Source organism: Felis catus, chromosome B1 (assembly GCF_018350175.1).
Source record: "Felis catus isolate Fca126 chromosome B1, F.catus_Fca126_mat1.0, whole genome shotgun sequence".
In the NCBI taxonomy this organism is placed as follows: Eukaryota; Metazoa; Chordata; class Mammalia; order Carnivora; family Felidae; genus Felis; species Felis catus.
The window spans coordinates 186,365,400-186,384,309 of record NC_058371.1 but is presented as its reverse complement, the minus strand read 5'-3'; the positions used below and the strand labels follow the sequence as shown (position 1 = coordinate 186,384,309).

The 18,910-nt window shown below is 38.6% G+C and overlaps 1 long non-coding RNA gene across 1 annotated transcript; it reads right to left on the bottom strand.

The window, feature by feature from the left end:
* Nucleotides 1–776: 776 nt before the first annotated feature.
* LOC123384709 lies at nt 777–12,864 on the bottom strand. The gene is made up of 2 exons (XR_006596165.1): nt 12,799–12,864; nt 777–943 (listed from the first exon to the last, which is right to left on the bottom strand). It is a non-coding gene; the product is annotated as an uncharacterized LOC123384709 (long non-coding RNA).
* Between the last annotated feature and the right edge of the window lie 6,046 nt (nt 12,865–18,910).

Here is an 18,910-nt window from a genome sequence, read left to right as displayed (position 1 = left end):
CTTAGTTTATTAAGAAATTAACTTTGATGAGGTTTTTTTCAACACTTTGAAAACATTACCCCATTATTTTTTCCTTATACTGCTGTTGAGAAGATAAATGTTCAATGATTCACTTTTTTTGTGTGTAGGAAGTTTTAGCATATTATTTTTACCATTTTTAAAAACATTGTTAGCATTCACCATGAATTGTCTACATGTGGGTTTCTCTTATCTAATTTTTTGGCATTCTGTAATCTCTTTCCAGTTGAGGTCTTTAATTATTCTCTAACTCTTGTAAATTGTTAGCAGCCCTTGCTTCCTAAAATATGTATTTTCCTCCATTTATGACCTTCCTCATTTTTAAAGAATCATATAAAAAAGTTAAAACTGCTAATTCTATGTTCCATATCTTCCAACTCTCTCTCTTTTTTTTTTTTTTTTTCATCTCTCTATTCCTCTCTGTTGTCTTCTGGTAACATCACAAAACTATATTCTAAATCAGCAGTCCCTTTTGGCTGGATATGTTTTGCCATTTATCCTTTATGTTGAATTTCTACTTTTAATCGATATTTGTATTCCCTGCATAAGGAAGACGCTGGGGTTTCCCCCACCCTGGTCTGCCATTTGCTCCTTCCATCAGTTAAAACTGCTTTCCATCTCCCCAAGGTTGTTCACATTTTTAAAGTTACTTTTGCTTTTGTGTATTTGAATGCTTCTCTCTCTTATAGATGGTTATCACCACAGTGAGCTTCGAGGGAGGAAAACATACTGTACTAATTCATGATAATGTCAGGAACTAAAAAGCAAGGTTATTCTTTTATATCAAGAGGAGAAAGCAGGAGGCAGCTGGGAATCCCGGAAGGATATCCCCCTGGCGAAGCTGGGTCTTTTCCAAAAGTGTCCAAACATCATGTCTTCCTGGGACCTGCCACTACATTGACCGCATCTGAAGAAGATTGAAGACCTGGAGACAGTGACATAAAAATCAAGAGACGGGGAAATGAATTCCAACAACAAATAACATTTTGACTGAGAAACCATTATCGCCTTCCGGTAATCGATATTCTTATTTTATACCTACAAAGGCAGTGATCGAAAGATAAAAAGAAAATATTCTCTGCTCTCACCTAGGCGGTCACCCTGGAGGGTTGCAGGAGGCACGTAGATTGATTCTTAGCAACTGGAAGCCTTCAGAATTTGCTCTCTTCTTTCTTCCACTTGGCCTTATTTTACACACACACACACACACACACACACACACACACACACACACACACCGTATGCCAATCCAGGAACACATCTTTTTTTCTCCCTGAATTCCACATTGAAAACTGGTTACCTGTGACGGGATGTTGCTACTGCTCTAGCATTTTTCCCCACATTTTCTGCCACCCATTGTGAAGAGTAGTACTTTGCCATGTATTCCAGAGGAATCTATAGTAAGCATAGATGGATATGTATATTTTCTATATAATAATAAAATATTAAATAAGTATTAACACATAATACTATACAGTAATAAATTACCATAATATCTTCCACTCTACCAATAATATTGGTAAAGAACAAAATTCCACTGAGTACATTAGAAGATCTAATAGGGTTTATTAAGAAATTCATGACTAAGGCAGCATCCCTTGTAGCAAGGAGAAGGAAACTTAGAGGAGCTCTACAAAATGGAAGGTTTATTATGCAGGACAAGGAAATTATTTACAAAATAAAAGAAAGGGTAGTTTCAGGCAAGGTCATTTCCCTTTATAGGGAAAAGAGGTGGTCTTATCATGCAGAGGACTTCATCTTCCTTTGGGAGATGGAGAGGCCCATGTGGTGGATAATCTCATTGGTGCTTATCAGAAAATTCCTCACTGCCCATTCAAGACTACATTTTAGTGGGGGGAGGTTGAAACTGCTGTTTGTTTGGACATTAATCTCAGGTTTGGTGACTTGGGCCTAAGAGATGCCATTTGGGGCCTGTGGCTTTCTTTTTAATATCTTATTGCACTATACTCTATAATACAATAACATCTAAGAGTACCTGCTTACCTCTGACAAGTTTTCTAGAAGTCCTTTGGGTATCAACATATGTACATTAGAGAAAGCTAAGGTGTGGAATCCCCAATAGTTTTTTTCTCTGTTCAAAGTGTTTCTGTTAAAAATTTCTAGTCTAGTATATTCAAAGCCCCATCCAAGTGTTTACATGCTTTGAGGGGAGTGGAAAGAACAGAGAGAGAGAGAGAGAGAGAGAGAGAGAGAGAGAGAGAGAGAGAAAACAAGCAGAGTCAACAGTTCAGCCCAGCTCTCAGGTGACTCATACGGTTTTTCGTTACATGTTGCCAAAGCGATACATCCTTTCATCCCTGCCTTGCTGGAGCAAAAGAAAAGGCAGAGTCCAAATAGTAGGTGAGGCCGAGGGGACTGGTGTGCTGGACGCAGGGTCATATGAATGATCTCTGTACAGGCCAGATACTTAATAAACATTACTTCATTCTACCGTCCTAACAACACAAATAGATATACGTTACTATGCCTCTTGTACAGATGATGAGACTGAGCTTAATGAGGTTCAGTACCACCTTGATTACAAACATAGTAATGGGGGGAGCAGATGGCCTCAGAAACATGTCTGAACCTCAAGTTTGCCCTCAGTCCACTATTCCCCAAGAGCGTTCTTTTTCCGCAAGGAGAGAGGATTCCTGCCCCAGATCATGTACGAAGCCGTGAAAGGTTACCTGTGATACTTCTCACCTGTAATGTTCCTTTTCTAGACCTTATCTTCCTTTGAACCACTCAGTCCTCCACCACAGAAGTGTCCAGTGCTCTTAGTTTATCTGAGTTTTTGACAAGAAGACCTTCTGTGCTGAACTAATTCTCACTTAGGTATCAGTCACAAAGTTCTTTGTTGTTGTTTGTTTGTTCTTTGGATTTGTTTGTGTGTTTGCCTTACCTAGAGAACCACAGATAAAGGATAAATTGATGCTTTAATATTTGCTAGTGCTTAAGCCAAAGAAATGAATCTCTAAATGTAGAGCTTCAGTCTCTTGAACCCCAACACAGACCACATTAATAGCAGATTTCCTATCATCAAAATAAAGAGAAATCTAGCCAATTATCAATGCCACATGGTCCATTTGGTGTTAGAAAGCTTAGTATCTGAAAACACAACAGCGAGCAAGTCAGGTGGGTCTTTAAGGAACATTCCCTTGAGACAATCAAGGTAGAAATAAAGAATTCTCAAAAGTTTGGTGTGTGGATGTTTATCTTGCTAGATACGGTCAGTAGTTTTCTGTAGCTGCTTATTGAGCTGGCTAATGTTTAATTTGAGTAACCTTGTGGAAAGACCTGTTTAAGTGGCACTATCAAACAAAGCAGCAAGAAGAGAGATAAGAAGAAAGTATAAAAGGATTATTAAAGAAATGCTGGGGGTGGAATTTATCTCTCCAAACAAATCAGGGTGTTTGGGGCTTAATAGAAAAATCCTATAATAGGTGGACAGATAGGAAACTGTTACTTTCCAGAACATAGCGCATGTCAGTGGTTTTACTCTGATTTGGTGCAGGGGCTTGGGGAGAGGAGACTATGACTTTCAGATCATTATTTTTATAATACATTTCTGAGATCCTGACATCCCAAATCCTTTTTGTGTTTTTTTTCCTTTTTTGAACAAAGGCTGAAAATGGAGGGGAGGGACAGGGGTTTGAGAACGCCTTCCCCAACTTTCCATCTATAACTTAGCTGCGCAGAAAAGAAATCTCTTCAGATCCTTTTTGCAATCCTAATACGTTTCACAGCAACACTCGAATCAGCTTTGGCCCGTTGCATTAGAGTTGTGTTACTAACCAGCCAGAGTGTAAAAGAGACATCGGGAGCAGAGAAACTAATTACTAAGTAGAGGCTTACGGGCTGTGTTCGCCTTTCAGTGTCTCTATTACTGGGCTCAGACCCTAGACTCTGAGGTTAGACACGGGAAAATGTGCTACATATGTTGCTTACATTTCTCTATCACAGAAGAGAATTAATTATCTGCGTGTATTGATTTTTTATTTGTATAGTTGTTGAAGCAAAGAGGTTGAAGTAAAGAACCCAAGATTTTATTTGACCAACCGGCTTGTATTTGTTAAGAACGTCACAAGTAGAAATGGGGTGACTTTCTTCAGGTGCTTACTGAAGACGTCGACTGACAAGACAGACACAAAACAATGAAAATGGTGGAGTAAGATGTTATAGCTTTACTAGTGTCATGTCTTATTTGATGATAATTAGCACTGCAAAACTACTGGGCTTTGCCATAGAAATAAAGAGCTAGGACAAAGGTTCGAACGACTAGCTGTGCATCACAATTACCTGTGAAAGTTCTAAAAATTTAGATGGACTGCTCTCCTCTGGGTGAAATAAATCAGAATCTCTCTGGGTAAGTGTTATGGACTGAATATCTGTGTCCCTTCAAAATGCATATATCGAAGCCCTAACTCCCCATGTGATGGTATTTGGAGGTGGAGCCTTTGGAGGTTAATTAGGGTCCCATGAGGGCATGAGCGTGGGGTCCCCATGATGCGGATAGTGTCCTTGTAAGAAGAGACACCAGAGCGCTTGCTCTTATACTTCATGTTCCTGTAGGAAGAGGTCATGCGGGCTCAGCAAGAAGATGGACGTCCGCAACCCAAAAGAAGAGTTCTCATCAGAACCCGACCGTGGCGGCAGGTTGATCGTAGGCTTCTCCTTCAGGACAGTGGGGAAAGAACTCAGTCCTCGGCCTTCTGTTATGGCAGCCTGAGTAGACCAAAACAATGAACCTTGGAACTTGCAATGAACTGAGTTCCTGGTCTTTCCACTTCTATTCGAAAATTTTTTGTGGGATAGTAATTACTATTCTTTTAATATTTCTTTCCCATTGTTTTTATTGCCCTTCAACCACTCAGCTGTAGTCTACTGCATCTGTGGAAGAGGGGACAGAACCCAGGAAATAAAGAGACAATCATGTTGCGGATCGAATTGTGTACCACCAAAAAAAAAAAAAAAAAGAGGTGACCTCCTTTGGAAATACAGTCTTTACAGAGTGAATGAAGATAAGATGAGGACATTAGGGTAGGCCTTGAACCAACATGACTTATATCGTTTTTTTTTTTTTTTTAATTTCGAACGTGTTCTTGTATATCAAGATTCAAAATCCTGTAATACTTGGGCCAGTTTTTTTTCAAAATTTAGCGTGCACCAAAATGGCATGCAGTGTTTGCTAAAACAGATTTCTGGGCTCAGCCTCAGTGTTTCTGAATCAATAGAAATGGGGAGAGAGGCCTGAGAATTTGCATTTCTAATAAGCTATTAGGTGATGCTAATGATGCTAGTTTGGGGACAGAGAAGAAAATTGGCTAACAAAAGAGCTCTTTTAATAACAAACCGGAGATGAGAGGTGGAACTGTTGGCAGAGGAAAGAATTAAGGAATAAACACAGAAGCTGTGGCCACTGAGGTATACAGGGTTGGTACCAAAACCATGGGAAACAAGGCAGCTGGATTAAAGGTTTTCTAAAAGAGGGAAGAAATAAATCTTTAGGAGTATCACGGATTTAACAGTGCAGGTATTTTTTATACAATTGGCCATGTTTTCCCAAACATACAATTCTGGAATAACTAGACAACTAGAGGTGGGGTTAGAAGGATAAATCAATAAGAAAATTTCAGCCAACGTGAAAGAATGAATCACATGCACAAAGTCCTGCAACTGAAAAATATAGCACACATTCAGATTGAAAGAAGGGGGCTCAGTTGACTGAGCTTTCCACTTCGGCTCAGGTCATGATCTCGCAGTTGAGGAGTTTGAGCCCCATGTCGGGGTCTGTGCTGATTCTGCATCTCCCGCCCCCCACCCGCTCTGCCCCTCTGCCCTCTCAAAAATAAATAAACATTAAAAAAATTGAAACCGAAAGTGGAATACGGGAAGGGTGGCAGCTTGCCTCTGTAACCTTAGAGGCGGGGAAAGCACTTCTAAGAAGGGACTACAGATTGCAGCCTGGGTAGGCACCCTAGGAAGTATCTGTTGAAGAGTTAACTCAGTTTGGATGTTTCACAGGTAAAAGAAACCTTTAACTCTCTGTAAACGTCTTCAGTTTTGGACTATGCACAAAGATAAAGATATTAGATGGCTTTCCTCATGAACTTCATGCTATCTCTTGAGTCCTTTTGGTGCCCAAGTCAACAGTGCAGACATAGCACTATTTTTTTCATAGCAAGCATCTTAGGTAAGTTTCTACAGAAGCAGGCCTTGAGACAAGGGTTTCTGTGCAAGCAATTTATTAAGGAAGTACGCATTGGGCAACCTGTCAAGAAGTAGAAGCCTAAATAGGGTGCTATGCTGATCCTGATGCTGGAGGAAAACTGGGGTGTGTAAATGACATCTTAGGGGTGTCTTGATCTAAGTAGTGTCAGGAGAACTCCCAAGTGTTGTCCTCCAAGAAGGAGCTGCCTGATAGTCAGTGGAGGGCAAAATTAGGGGAATTAGGGGAGGAGTGGGAAGAAATGGTGAAGGGGAGCTGCCTTAGTTTGCTTAGGCTGCCATAACAAAATAAGTGGGTGGTTTAAACAACAGAAACTCATTTTCTCTTAGTTCTGGATGCTGAGAAGTGCAAGATCAAGGTGACAGCTAATTCAATTCCTGGTGGTCTCTCTTCTGTTGCGGACGACTAACTTTTTGCTGTAATTAAACATAATTTTTCCTCAGTGCATGGGCACATGGGGAGAGAGGGGGTTAGGGGGAGAGAGAGAGGGAGAATCTCTTCTCTCTTCTTTCTCTTCTAAGGGCACTAAGCCTCATGAACTATTCCCATTAGTTCCCAAAGACCATATCTCCAAACACCATTAAATCAGGCATTAGGACTTGAACATACAAATTTGGGGGAACATAAGCGTTCAGTCCATAAAGGAGCCAAGTGGATCTGGTTGAAGTGTGAACAATAATATCTGCTGTAGTCAGTCTTCCCTTGTCTGCTTCTGGACTTTCCTGATAGCTGGCGTCAATCAAGATACTTCAACCCATCAGATGTGTTCTAAATGTTTGCAAACACCTAAACTGTTCTAAGAGAATTGTTTATTTATGCAAATATTCCTGTTCTCTCCGCTCCTTATAACTGTGTGCATGGAGGAACACCAAAGGCTCACTCAGCCTGAGTTTAGACCCTTTCTGAAGAATAGACGTGGATTTGGGGCGCCTGGGTGGCGCAGTCGGTTAAGCGTCCGACTTCAGCCAGGTCACGATCTCGCGGTCCGGGAGTTCGAGCCCCGCGTCGGGCTCTGGGCTGATGGCTCAGAGCCTGGAGCCTGTTTCCGATTCTGTGTCTCCCTCTCTCTCTGCCCCTCCCCCGTTCATGCTCTGTCTCTCTCCCAAAAATAAATAAACGTTGAAAAAAAAAATTTTTTTTAATAAAAAAGAATAGATATGGATTTGTTCTACATTTGTTTAACTAAAAGGTCATAGTGGTGACTTTCTCAGAACAATGGAAGTCTATTATCAAGGCACAATCTGCGTTGACAATTCCAGAAACAGAAAACAGACAGCTATGTCCAGATGGCAGTTCTCCAGCTTAAAAAATAGAGTCCCTTCCCTGGAAGTACTGCAATGCACTGAAAATTACATTAAGCAGCCTGGCTTCAAAAAGGAGGAAGTATATTTTTCTGGAAAAGTGCTTTATTTTCTTTCCCTGCACGATAGTTCAAGTCCTCCTGGAAGCTTATTCTGAGCTGAGGATGGAAAAGAATCATCCAAGAGATCAATGCAAACATCACCCCATGTGAAAGAGCCCTTCTCACTGAACTTGCTGACGTGTGTGTGTGTGTGTGTGTGTGTGTGTGTGTACTTATTTAAATTTTGTTTGTTTAAGGGGCGCCTGGGTGGCTCAGTTGGTTAAGCCTCCGACTTCAGCTCAGGTCACGATCTCGTGGTCCGCGAGTTCGAGCCCCGCGTCGGGCTCTGGGCTGATGGCTCCCAGCCTGGAGCCTGCTTCCGATTCTGTGTCTCCCTCTCTCTCTGCCCTTCCCCCGTTCATGCTCTGTCTCTGTCTCAAAAATAAATAAACGTTAAAAAAAATTAAAAAAAATAAATTTTGTTTATTTAAAAAGCCTCTGCTCATCTTTAAGCTGACTACAGGCATTAAAGTAACAGTTGTGGGACAAATTCATTAGAGTATGGGCCCTGGAATCACACAGACCTGGATGTGAGTTCTGACTCCATCGTTCTTATGTTTCACTGAAACGCAAACATCTCATCTATAAAGTATAGACTAATTATATCTTACCTCAATGAGTTGTCATAAAGAAGTGGATCAGGCTATGTTTTTTGAAGCTTTTAGCACAGTGCTTGGCACATATTTATGAGCAACATAATTATTTACTATTATAAAAAGAATATTTTCAAAAAGTGTATCAGGTAAAAAAATTAAAAAAACAAAAAGAATGTCAAGTAATAGAGTAAAGAAAAAGGGCTGAGAAAATAGATGCATATGCTTAAAGCAACAAAAAAAATCTGTTTTCTTTTAACTCAACCTATTGCCTACTAACTCAACCATCATGTAAGCCAGCTTTTAACTGAGAGAAGGATTTGGTTTGACAATGAAATCCATAGAATGAGCAAACTTTAGTGCTTGATGCAACCTTTGAACCAAGTAGTCTTCCCTTTCAGGTGATCAGACAAAGGCACCAAAGATACTTTAACCTGTTCAAGGTCAAACAGCTACTAGACAGAGCCTGAATTAAAACACAGCTCTTGTACCACGCTCCTACAATCTATTAGACCTGAGTTCATATTTACTGAAGGAGTGGTTCAGTTTCTGTCTAGAATTTATATATGGATGAATATACAAAGCTGATTAAGTACAGGTAACTCCATGTCACATGTAACCGATCACCCAAACAACTGAGAATTGGTTTGACACATCATTTCTAGTCATCACTGGTGCCCGAACACATTCCCCAGTCTTGGAAGTGGAGGAGAAGGGTTTGAAAAGCAAACAAACCTTAGTCATGTTATTAAAGGACACTTGCTTTGGAATGGAACGCTGGAGTGTTTAATTATCAACATGTGCCTTTCCATCCCCAGCCTATTAAATCATCTGGCCTGCTAATAATAGCCTGTTTAGCCATCAGCAGAAGATGGATGAGTTTTAGTTCCCATTTTCAAATCCAAGGGATCTGCCCTGTTTCTGAATTATCTGCAGATGAAGATTAGTCACTGAGGCATCTGTAGGTTGTACAGAGGACATTGGAGTCTTGGCCAGCACATTTATCCTCTCCAGCGTGCTCCTCCCTCTCCTCTAGGCTTCCATTGGTGAACAGAGACCGAAAGCACCAAGGTTAAATGTGGGGAAGGAAACCTGACCAATTAAAAGTTCTTTTTAGCATTTGTAAACTGGATTTAATTGCTTCCTGTTTTTAGACCCTCTGTGAATAGATCGCCTGTTTAGCCTCTCAAAGGTAATTGTACCTGTGGTATGACTGTTTTCACAAATCAAGCTGTTTTGTTTATTCGCTCTTTGTAATCTATATCTAGTGTTCCTGTTACCTGTTGATGCGTCGCAAACTATCCCAAAACTTAGTGGCCTAAAACAATCTGTTCAAAACGTGATTTTGCAGATGAGGAATTTGGGAAGTGCTTAGCTGAGTTTCCCCGTCTCTGCTCCATGGGATGTTAACTCGAGTTGCTTGACAGGTGCTAAACATTCCACTTTCAAGATGGCTCATTCACATGGCTAGCAAGCTGGTGCTGGTGTTGGCTGAGTTTAGTCTAGTCTTTGGTAGGGTAACTTGGTTGTGATCCAGAAGCGCCTACCCATTGGCTACATGGACTGCTCTTTAGCAGAGCAGCTGAGTTCATAGAGTGAATGTTCTTTCAGTCCCTTAAAAACGGCAAGATACCTTTTGGCCTAGCTTCAGAAATCCCAGAATACCACTTTCATTGTATTCATTGGTCAGGCAAATCACTTGAGGCAAGCTCAGATTCAAGGAGACAGAAAACAGACTCCCCCCTCTCTTAAGGGTAGAACCACAAAGACTTTGCAGACATCTTTAATCTGTTACGTTAAGGAAAATCATAATGGTTAGGTTTTAACCCCCTCCAACACACAAATTATCTGATCTTTTTCAAAGTCTTAAAAAATATTTTTAATTTGTTACTCAGATATTCCTCCACTCATGATATTTAAAAAATATTTTATGGGGGCGCCTGGGTGGCTCAGTCGGTTGGGCGTCCGACTTCAGCTCAGGTCATGATCTCGCGGTCTGTGAGTTCGAGCCCCTCATCGGGCTCTGTGCTGACAGCTCAGAGCCTGGAGCCTATTTCAGATTCTGTGTCCCCCTCTCTCCCTCTGACCCTCCCCCGTTCATGTTCTGTCTCTCTCTGTCTCAAAAATAAATAAACGTTAAAAATTAAAAAATATATATATTTTATGATATCTTGAAAAAATGGTTTCAATCAATCATCAAATTCCATTTATTTTTCTGATAATTATCCCTTTCTTTTCCCAGCCCATTCCCATATTGATTACAACACTCTAAATGTCATTCTGGGTTATGCAGAACTAGTCAGTAGCAAATAATTTGAACTTCAACACACATTCTCTGTGAGAGAAAGCAAGGCAGACAAGGGGGGAAAAAAAACAATTAAAAAACACTTTCCAAGCTGAAGATGAGTCTTAACAATGGCAGAGCTTTTGAGATATCTAGGTGGCTTTCATGCTACCCTTCCCCCTTTATGCCCCAAGGTAGGTACAAAAAAAGGGTACAAAAAAATCAGTTTTGAAGATCTTATCAGTAGACTCAAAAGTAGAAATTAACTAGTTGTAAAAATCTCATAGACTGGGCCCCTTTTTCATTTGCAAATATTTGCATATGAATACACAACTAATTGTTGTGAAGTAACAATTAAGAGAACAATAGAAGAAAGAAAAGGGGCTTGAGGCTGCCTCAGACACCTGGGAGACTGTATTTAAAAAGCTTTTTACAAATTTGATTCTTTTAATAAAGACAAAGGCACCGAATCATGCACACAAAATACTACCGAAAGATTTAGAGTGGGAAAAGTTTTGTGACCTACTGATACCATTTTCTGATACAGAGTTCCCTAATTTTTCTTCCTTTGATCTTGCATACAAGGCCCTGTAATGCTGAGTTTAGAACCCAAGGTTCTAGAGAGAGTGCTGAGGCACGTTCCGAATTCTCTTTCCAAGCTCCTAAGTTTGCACTGGCCTCTTCTCAAACTGATATTTTTAAATAATTGTTCGGCATTCCTTTAGCAGAGAACCGTTTACTAAGCTTAGGACAAGGTGGCTTTGTTTTTTCTCCTTCGTGGTCCTGAACAATTCAGCTCTGGCTCCCAACTGGCATAGTCCACATGGCAAAACAAGTGACCTACCTGCATTTACTCTTTCCGTTCTTCCTAAAGAGCAATTTAGCAAACATCTGCACTATCTTGAGCATACTCTACTACCTCTATAATAGATTTTTGGGAAAAAAAATTTGCCTGCCTAGCATCTATTCCCTCTTCTGACAATAGCACCATAATTTTCCTTTATACAACCTCATCTCATCACATTTTCAGTCTGTGTCTTCTGATGGGACTCCCTCCCTCTGCTCTAAGAGCAGAGTCAAAACAAAGGGAGGTATACTTTAGAGACAGACAGAGATGGATCAGAGCAATATAAATATAAGGAAAGGAGAGGGGAAAGATAAAAGAAAAGGAAGAAGAAAGAGACAGAAAACACTGATGACATTGTTTGGGATCTTGAATCCAACCATACCTTAAATTGTATATTCAGCTATATAAGCCAATGGATCTGCCTCCTCTAGCGCGTGCACACACACACACACACACACACACACACACACACACATATACACACACACACCATGCACATACAGAAACATTTCATTGATTTATAAATAGTCATGATGATTATGATTATGACTGTTACTGTATTTTGCTTAAGCTAGTGTAATTTGAGTTTCTGTCCCTTGAAATCAAGGTTTAATAATACAGTCCCTTATCAACTCAGAGAAAAATATTTCCTCCAGTTGTTTATAGTACTGTCTTTGAAAGGCATTGTCAAATCTAAACTAGTACGTTAGATTCACTACACTGGCTTTCATATAAGTACAAACCAACCAAAGATAGCTTTTCCAAATTACTTAGATCTATTACGGGGGTACTCAACATCACTAACAAATTATCCAAAGTAAAATTATTTAATTTATCTAGAAAAACGTCCCTATGAATATATGTACACCTACCCATATACTCACACATTCTTTTAATTCTTTTAAGAGGCCACAGATAGGCGCACATCTATTAGTGTCCTCACAGGCATGTGTACTTGGTATCTTTGGTATAATAACAAACTCCAACATCTCAGTGTCATGTAACACAAAGGCTTATTTCTTGCTCACATTACATGTAAACTTTAGGCCAGTAGTGTCCGTTCCAGCAATGGCTCTACTCCATCTGCCTTCTCGATTAGACTTGCAGGCTAAAGGAGTACCTTTGTCTGGAATGTGCCATTCTCAAAGCAGAAAGCAGACGCAAGAGACTAAGCTGAACCGTGTGATCATATTTAAAACTTTTGCTCCAAGATGGCATACACATTACTCAAATTAAAATGAACAAGTTTATCAATGGGACAGGAAAATGTATGTCACTTATACGGTGGCACTGCAAGTTACACAACAAAGACAAGGATATACAACCTTCTTACAATGATGGGAGTAAATTATTTTGAACAATAATACAACCTGAAAATCTATCGTGTCAGATTATATTACCAGATTATATTACTCTCTTTACCTGACTGTTGTTTATCCAAGCCTACCATGGCTTGGATCTGGTACCCAGGGTTTCACGGGAGTTCTAGAGTCTCTAAGGAGAGAATTTATCTTCAGAATTTAGCACAGAGAAAGACAATGCACCCCTGTAGTGGGAACACGTGTCTGTGAGCTACAAGAGCTCTGGGTTCTTGCATTCTGTAGGGCAAAGAGTTCCTTTTGTATGGTAAACTCGCCCAAGGTCATTGCTTTTTACAGTCTTACTGAGTAGGCTATATGAAAATGGACTAACCCTACTGTGTTGATCTTGGATGTGATTAGAAAATATTTAACTCTGCTACCTTAGGTTTTACAAATATGAATATGTACCCCTCAAATGCTGATACTGCTAAGATTTGGTAGATTTCAGTGAGACCTAGATTTACTAGATGCATTCATACACTCAAGTACTCCAAAGTGTTCTCGTAAATACAACTTTTTTGATCTGGCTACATTTCCAGTGATGTTTTAGCAGTCCTTTATGCGGACATTGTTCTAGTAACAGTGGCTATATAACAAACCAACTCAAAACTTAGTGACTTAAAACAACAATATTTATTATCTCTCATGCTATATATGAGTCAGAAATTTAAGAACAACTCAGCTCTGTGGTTCTGGTTTAGTGTCTTTCAAGAAGCTTCAGTTTAATGTAAGCCAAGACTAGTGTCATGAAGGCTTCCTCACTCTGTCTGGAACTCCAGCTGGGAAGACTTGGACATCTGGGAACTGCAGGGGTTCCTTGTGTATCTTTCTGTAACTCTGTGTGGTGTCTTATGTGACCTCCAGCATGGCAGCTTCAGAAGCACTTACATGGTAGATCAGATCTCCAAAGGCACAAGTTCTGAGAGTGAGAGAGAGAGAGAGAGAGTGCGTGTGTTCCAGGTGAAGCTATACTGCCTTTTGCAACCTAGCCTCAGAAATCAGGCAAGTGTCAATTTTGCCATATTCATAGTTGAAGCAGTTACAAAGGTATACCCAGATTTGAGGAGACGCACCAGAAACCTCATCTCTCAATAGAGGACTTCCAGTATCACGTTATAAGAAGAATTTGTAGGGTGGGATTAATATTGGTGTGAACATCTTTGGAAAATCCAATTTGCCAAAGATACCTTGGTCACCTGCTCCTTAATACAGTTCTGATGAGAGATTCTGGATTTGAAGCAAAGAATGTTATAAGTAAAAGGAAAACAAGACATAAAATAATCTCATGCAACTTTTTCCAATTACTAACTCAAGGCATTTAAGTGATGCCCAAGGTAAAAACAGATAATTGGATATAAACATACCAAAATTAGAGGAGGAATCTCTATCCTGAGCTCTTTTCACCAAATCACAGCAGCCAGCATGATATATTTTACTGGGCTCTTGTTTTACAGGTTATGGCCATGGTGTAGTTAAAATGATGAAACTGAGGGGCGCCTGGGTGGCGCAGTCGGTTAAGCGTCCGACTTCAGCCAGGTCACGATCTCGCGGTCTGTGAGTTCGAGCCCCGCGTCAGGCTCTGGGCTGATGGCTCAGAGACTGGAGCCTGTTTCCATCTCTGTGTCTCCCTCTCTCTCTGCCCCTCGCCCATTCATGCTCTGTCTCTCTCTGTCCCAAAAATAAATAAACGTTGAAAAAAAAATGATGAAACTGAATCTCAAGTTGTATTGAACTGAAAACCAACTCCTACCTGGTATTGGATATTTATTTATTTTTTTTTGTTTTTTTGGTTTTTTTGTTTTTGTTGTTGTTGTTGTTGTTGTTAACTGGTAGTAATACACACTTGAATCACTGGTCAAAACAGGTTATAAGCCTCACACTTAAGCAAAAATTAACCAAAAATGCACTATAGATTTAAATGTAAATTTAAAACTATGAAATTTTTAGAAGGAAAACATGGAATATAATGTCTGATTTCTAAAGAACATAAACTGATACTTGGTATGATTAGCTCGAATCTATATGATGAAATGAACGTTATTAACTTTTATATAAGGACTTTGAACTTTATTACAAGGACTTTGAACTCAATTCTTTAATAGCTGAATTCAAATTTCTTAATAGTTATAAGGTTTTTGCAGTCATTTATCTCATATTCTGTTTCATATTGGATGAGTAGGGGTACTTTGTGTTTTTTAAGAAAGTGGTCCATTTTGTATATGTTGTCAAAGTCATATGGGAAACGTTATTCATATTTCCATATTATCTTTTGGTATGTCTGCAGGGTCTGTAGTGGTATCCCCTAGTTCATTTCTAAAATTGGTAATTTTTGTATTTTCAAACACTTCTTTCTCAGCTTGCTAGTTGTTTGTCAACCTTATTGATCTTTTTGAATAATCAGCTCTTGGTTTCATTGATTTTCTAGATTGTGTTTCTGTTTCCAAGATTATTGATTTCTGCCCTTATGTATATTATTCTCTTCCTTCTGTTTTCTTTTTCTTTCATTTTTCTTTATTTAAATTATTGATTTCAGATATTTTAATATATAAATTTAGTTCTATAAATTTCCCTTTTAGCACTACTTTAGCTGTGTCCCACAAATTTTGATAATTTGTGTTTTTATTTTCATTCAGTTAAATGTATTTTTTTTTATTTTTCTTGAAACTACCTTTTAGGCCCATAGATTATTTATAAATATGCTGCTTAGTTTTCAAATGTTTGGAAAATTTTCTGTAATTATTCTCTTATTGATTTCTAGTTTGATTCCATTGTGGTCAGAGTACACACTTGTATAATTTCAGTTAGTTTAAATTTTTGAGGTTTGCTTTATAGCTCTCTACCTTAGGATATGATTCATGGGCACTTAATGTGTTCTGCTGTTGTTGGGTGCCCTAAAAATACTGAGTAGATACTGTTTGCTAATGGTATTGTTGACTTCTACATCCTTGATGATTTTCTTTCAATTTTTCTATAAATTGTTGTGAGAGGAATGTTGCAGTACCCAAGTATGATAGTGGATGTATGTCTTCTGTTTAAGTTCTATCAGTCAGTGCCTCACATATATTTTGCAGCTTTGTTATCTAGGATTTCTGTGTCTATTTGTGGCTTTGCCCTTTTATCATTATATAATGTCACTCTTTCAGGTCATTTTTTTTTTGCTCTGAAGTCTACTTTATCTAATATTAATATATCCATTCCTGCTTTTCTTTGATTAATATTTACATTGTGTGTGTGTGTGTGTGTGTGTGTGTGTAAACACACATGCATGCACACATATATTTTGTATATATTTTATAGTTGGGTCATGTTTTATAATACACTTTGCCAATTTCTGTATTTTAACTTATGTATTTATGCCATTTACATTTAATGTAGTTAAGGTAAGCCTGTCATTTAATTTTCATTTTCTGTTTGTTCTCTTAGTTTGTCATGTCTTTATTTTTATTTTTCTGTCTCTCTGTGGGTTACTTGAAGAATCCATTTTTATTAATCTATAAAGTTTTTTTAATATATCTCTTTGTGTAGATTTTAAGTGGTTATTCTAGGTAATACATTATACATGTGATAGTGAGTGTGAGGTGTCTATGTGTGTGTATATATATCCGCAGTATACTGGTATCATTATATTACAAGTACAAATTAAATGTTAAAATCTGTCCTCCATTTACAGTCCTTTGCGCCCCCTTATTTATAATATAATTGCTTTAAATATTTCCTCAGCATACATTTAGAGCCATATCACACAATATTAAAGTTTTTGCTTTAATCATAAAAATTAGAAAACTCAAGAGAAAAAGGAAATCTTACTGTACTTCCTGTATTTTTCTTATCCTCTTTTTTCTCTTCCCCAATGTTTAGGCTCCTTAGTTTATAGTTTGCTTTCTATTTAGAGAACTTCTTTAAGCCATTCTTTTATCATAGGTCTGAGGTGATAGATTATCTTAGTTATTCTTCATCTAAGAATATTTTCATTTCCCTTTCATTTCTGAAGGTTATTTTTGCTGTGTATAGGTTTCCAGATTAACAGTGCTTTTCTTTCAACTCCTGAATATTGTGCCACTTCATTCTGGCCTCCATGATTTCTAATGAGAAATCGGCAATCATTTTGTTTTTCCTCTACATGTAAGGTGTCCTTTTTCTCTGGTCAGTGTCAAGACATTTTCTTTATCTTTAGTTTTCAAAAATGTAATTATAATGTGTCTGTACATGGATTTCTTCGGGCTCATTCAATTTGGGGTTTACTCACCTTCTTGAATCTAGAAGTTATGTCTTTTGACAACTTTGGAAGTTTTTTCTCATTATTTCTATGTGTAACTATTTCAGCTCTGCCATCTTTCTCCTCTTTTTCTTAAACTCCAATGACAAAAATATTAAGTCTTTCATTATAGTTCTACATATCTCTAAGACTTTATTATTTTTTTTCAGTAATTGTATTTTTCAGTTATATTTCAGTAATTGTATTTTTCACTTCTAAAATTTCTGTTTGGTTCTTTTTTTTAATGCTTATTTATTTTTGAAAGAAAGAGAAAGAGAGAGAGACACACACAGAGTGCAAGTGGCGAAGGAGCAAAGAGAGAGGGAGAGACAGAACCTAAAGCTGTGAGCCCAGACCCCAATGCAGGGATCAAACTCACAAAAGGTGAGACCATGACCTGCATTGAAGTTGGAAGCTTAACCGACTGAGCCACTCAAATGCCCGTTTGGTTATTCTTTATATCTTCTATTTTCTTATTGGGACTTTCTATTTCTTCACTAAGGCTTTCTATTTTGTTTATTTACAAACATGTTTGTAATTGCTCATTAAAGAATTTTTACAATAGCTGCTTTAAAACTTTGTCAGATAATTTTAACATTTCTGTCATGTCAGTATTGGCATCTCTTAATTGTATCTTTCATTCAGTTTGAGATCTTCCCAATTCTTGATACGACAAGTGATTTTTTATTGAAACCTAATGTTTGTATTATGTTAGTTAATTCTTGATAGTATTAAACTTCTCTATTAGCTAGCTTTTTTGAACATGTCTCTGTTGGCTGGAAGGAAGAGTGCCATCTCTTTATTGCTACATGGAAATAAAATTCCAGGTTTGCCACTCAGCCTCATTTGACATCCAATCTGGGCATGATCCTCATCACTTTTAAGCAGAGGTGGGAGTTCTGACTCTCCATGTGGTCTTTACTGACACCAGTGGGAATGGTCTTGTTACCACTGGGTGATGATGACAAATACCACTCTCCACCAGACCTCCTCTGGGGCCACCTGAGTTGAATGGGAATGGGACCATTAGAGTCAAGTATGAGTAGAAACCCAGAATCCCTTGTGGTCTGCACTGACACTGTGGGTGGAAGGCTTAATACTGGCCAGCAGGGAATAAAATGCAGCTCCCATCCTAACCCTCTCCAACTCCAACCGCCCCCCCCGCCCCCTGCTCCCTGGGAATGTAAGAGTTCCTTGTGACATCTTTAAGTGGGTCCCCACTTAGCTTTTGCTGGCATGGGTAGGGTGGACCCAGATTTTTTTTTCTGTATTATTTAACTAGAATAGAGCAGTTACAATCTAAAGTTTTCTTATTGCTAGGCTGTCTCTTTTCCTGGGCCTTTGGCTAGAGAGAGCAAGCTTTTGTCGGCGCTATTTTTGTCTGTGCTGGCTGGTGTTTTCAGATTGCTGACCTCATCAGCTGAGTTGGAATATATAAGGCAAAACGAAAACCCAGGTAACTAACCGGCATGTCATTCCTTGGCTCCTAAATTTTCTTGTCAAACTGACTTCTACTATCTATATTTCAATCTCCTTATATTTTATATATAATATCTAGTGTTCTTAGCTGTACTTATCGTGCTGATGACAGAAGTATGTTTACTCTATCTGTCAGAAGCAGAAGTGTTATTAGCAAAACTTTTAAAAATAATAATTTAATTTAGTTTTTAAATGAAAAGTCCAAAGTCCGGTTCCTTTTAAAGACTGCCTCATAAGGGGCAGAATCATAAGATAATATTTGCTACTTGGTCAGGCTATACTAGAGAACAGATTCTAATAGTACTTAGAATATTGGTATGCATGCAATTTCTGTCTCCCAAAAAGTCAGAAGACCAATAATGTATGTGCGCCTCCAGGTTATACACAGGGACAATATTTGGACAAGACACACCCAGTAAAACCTTGGGGCAGATGTCAA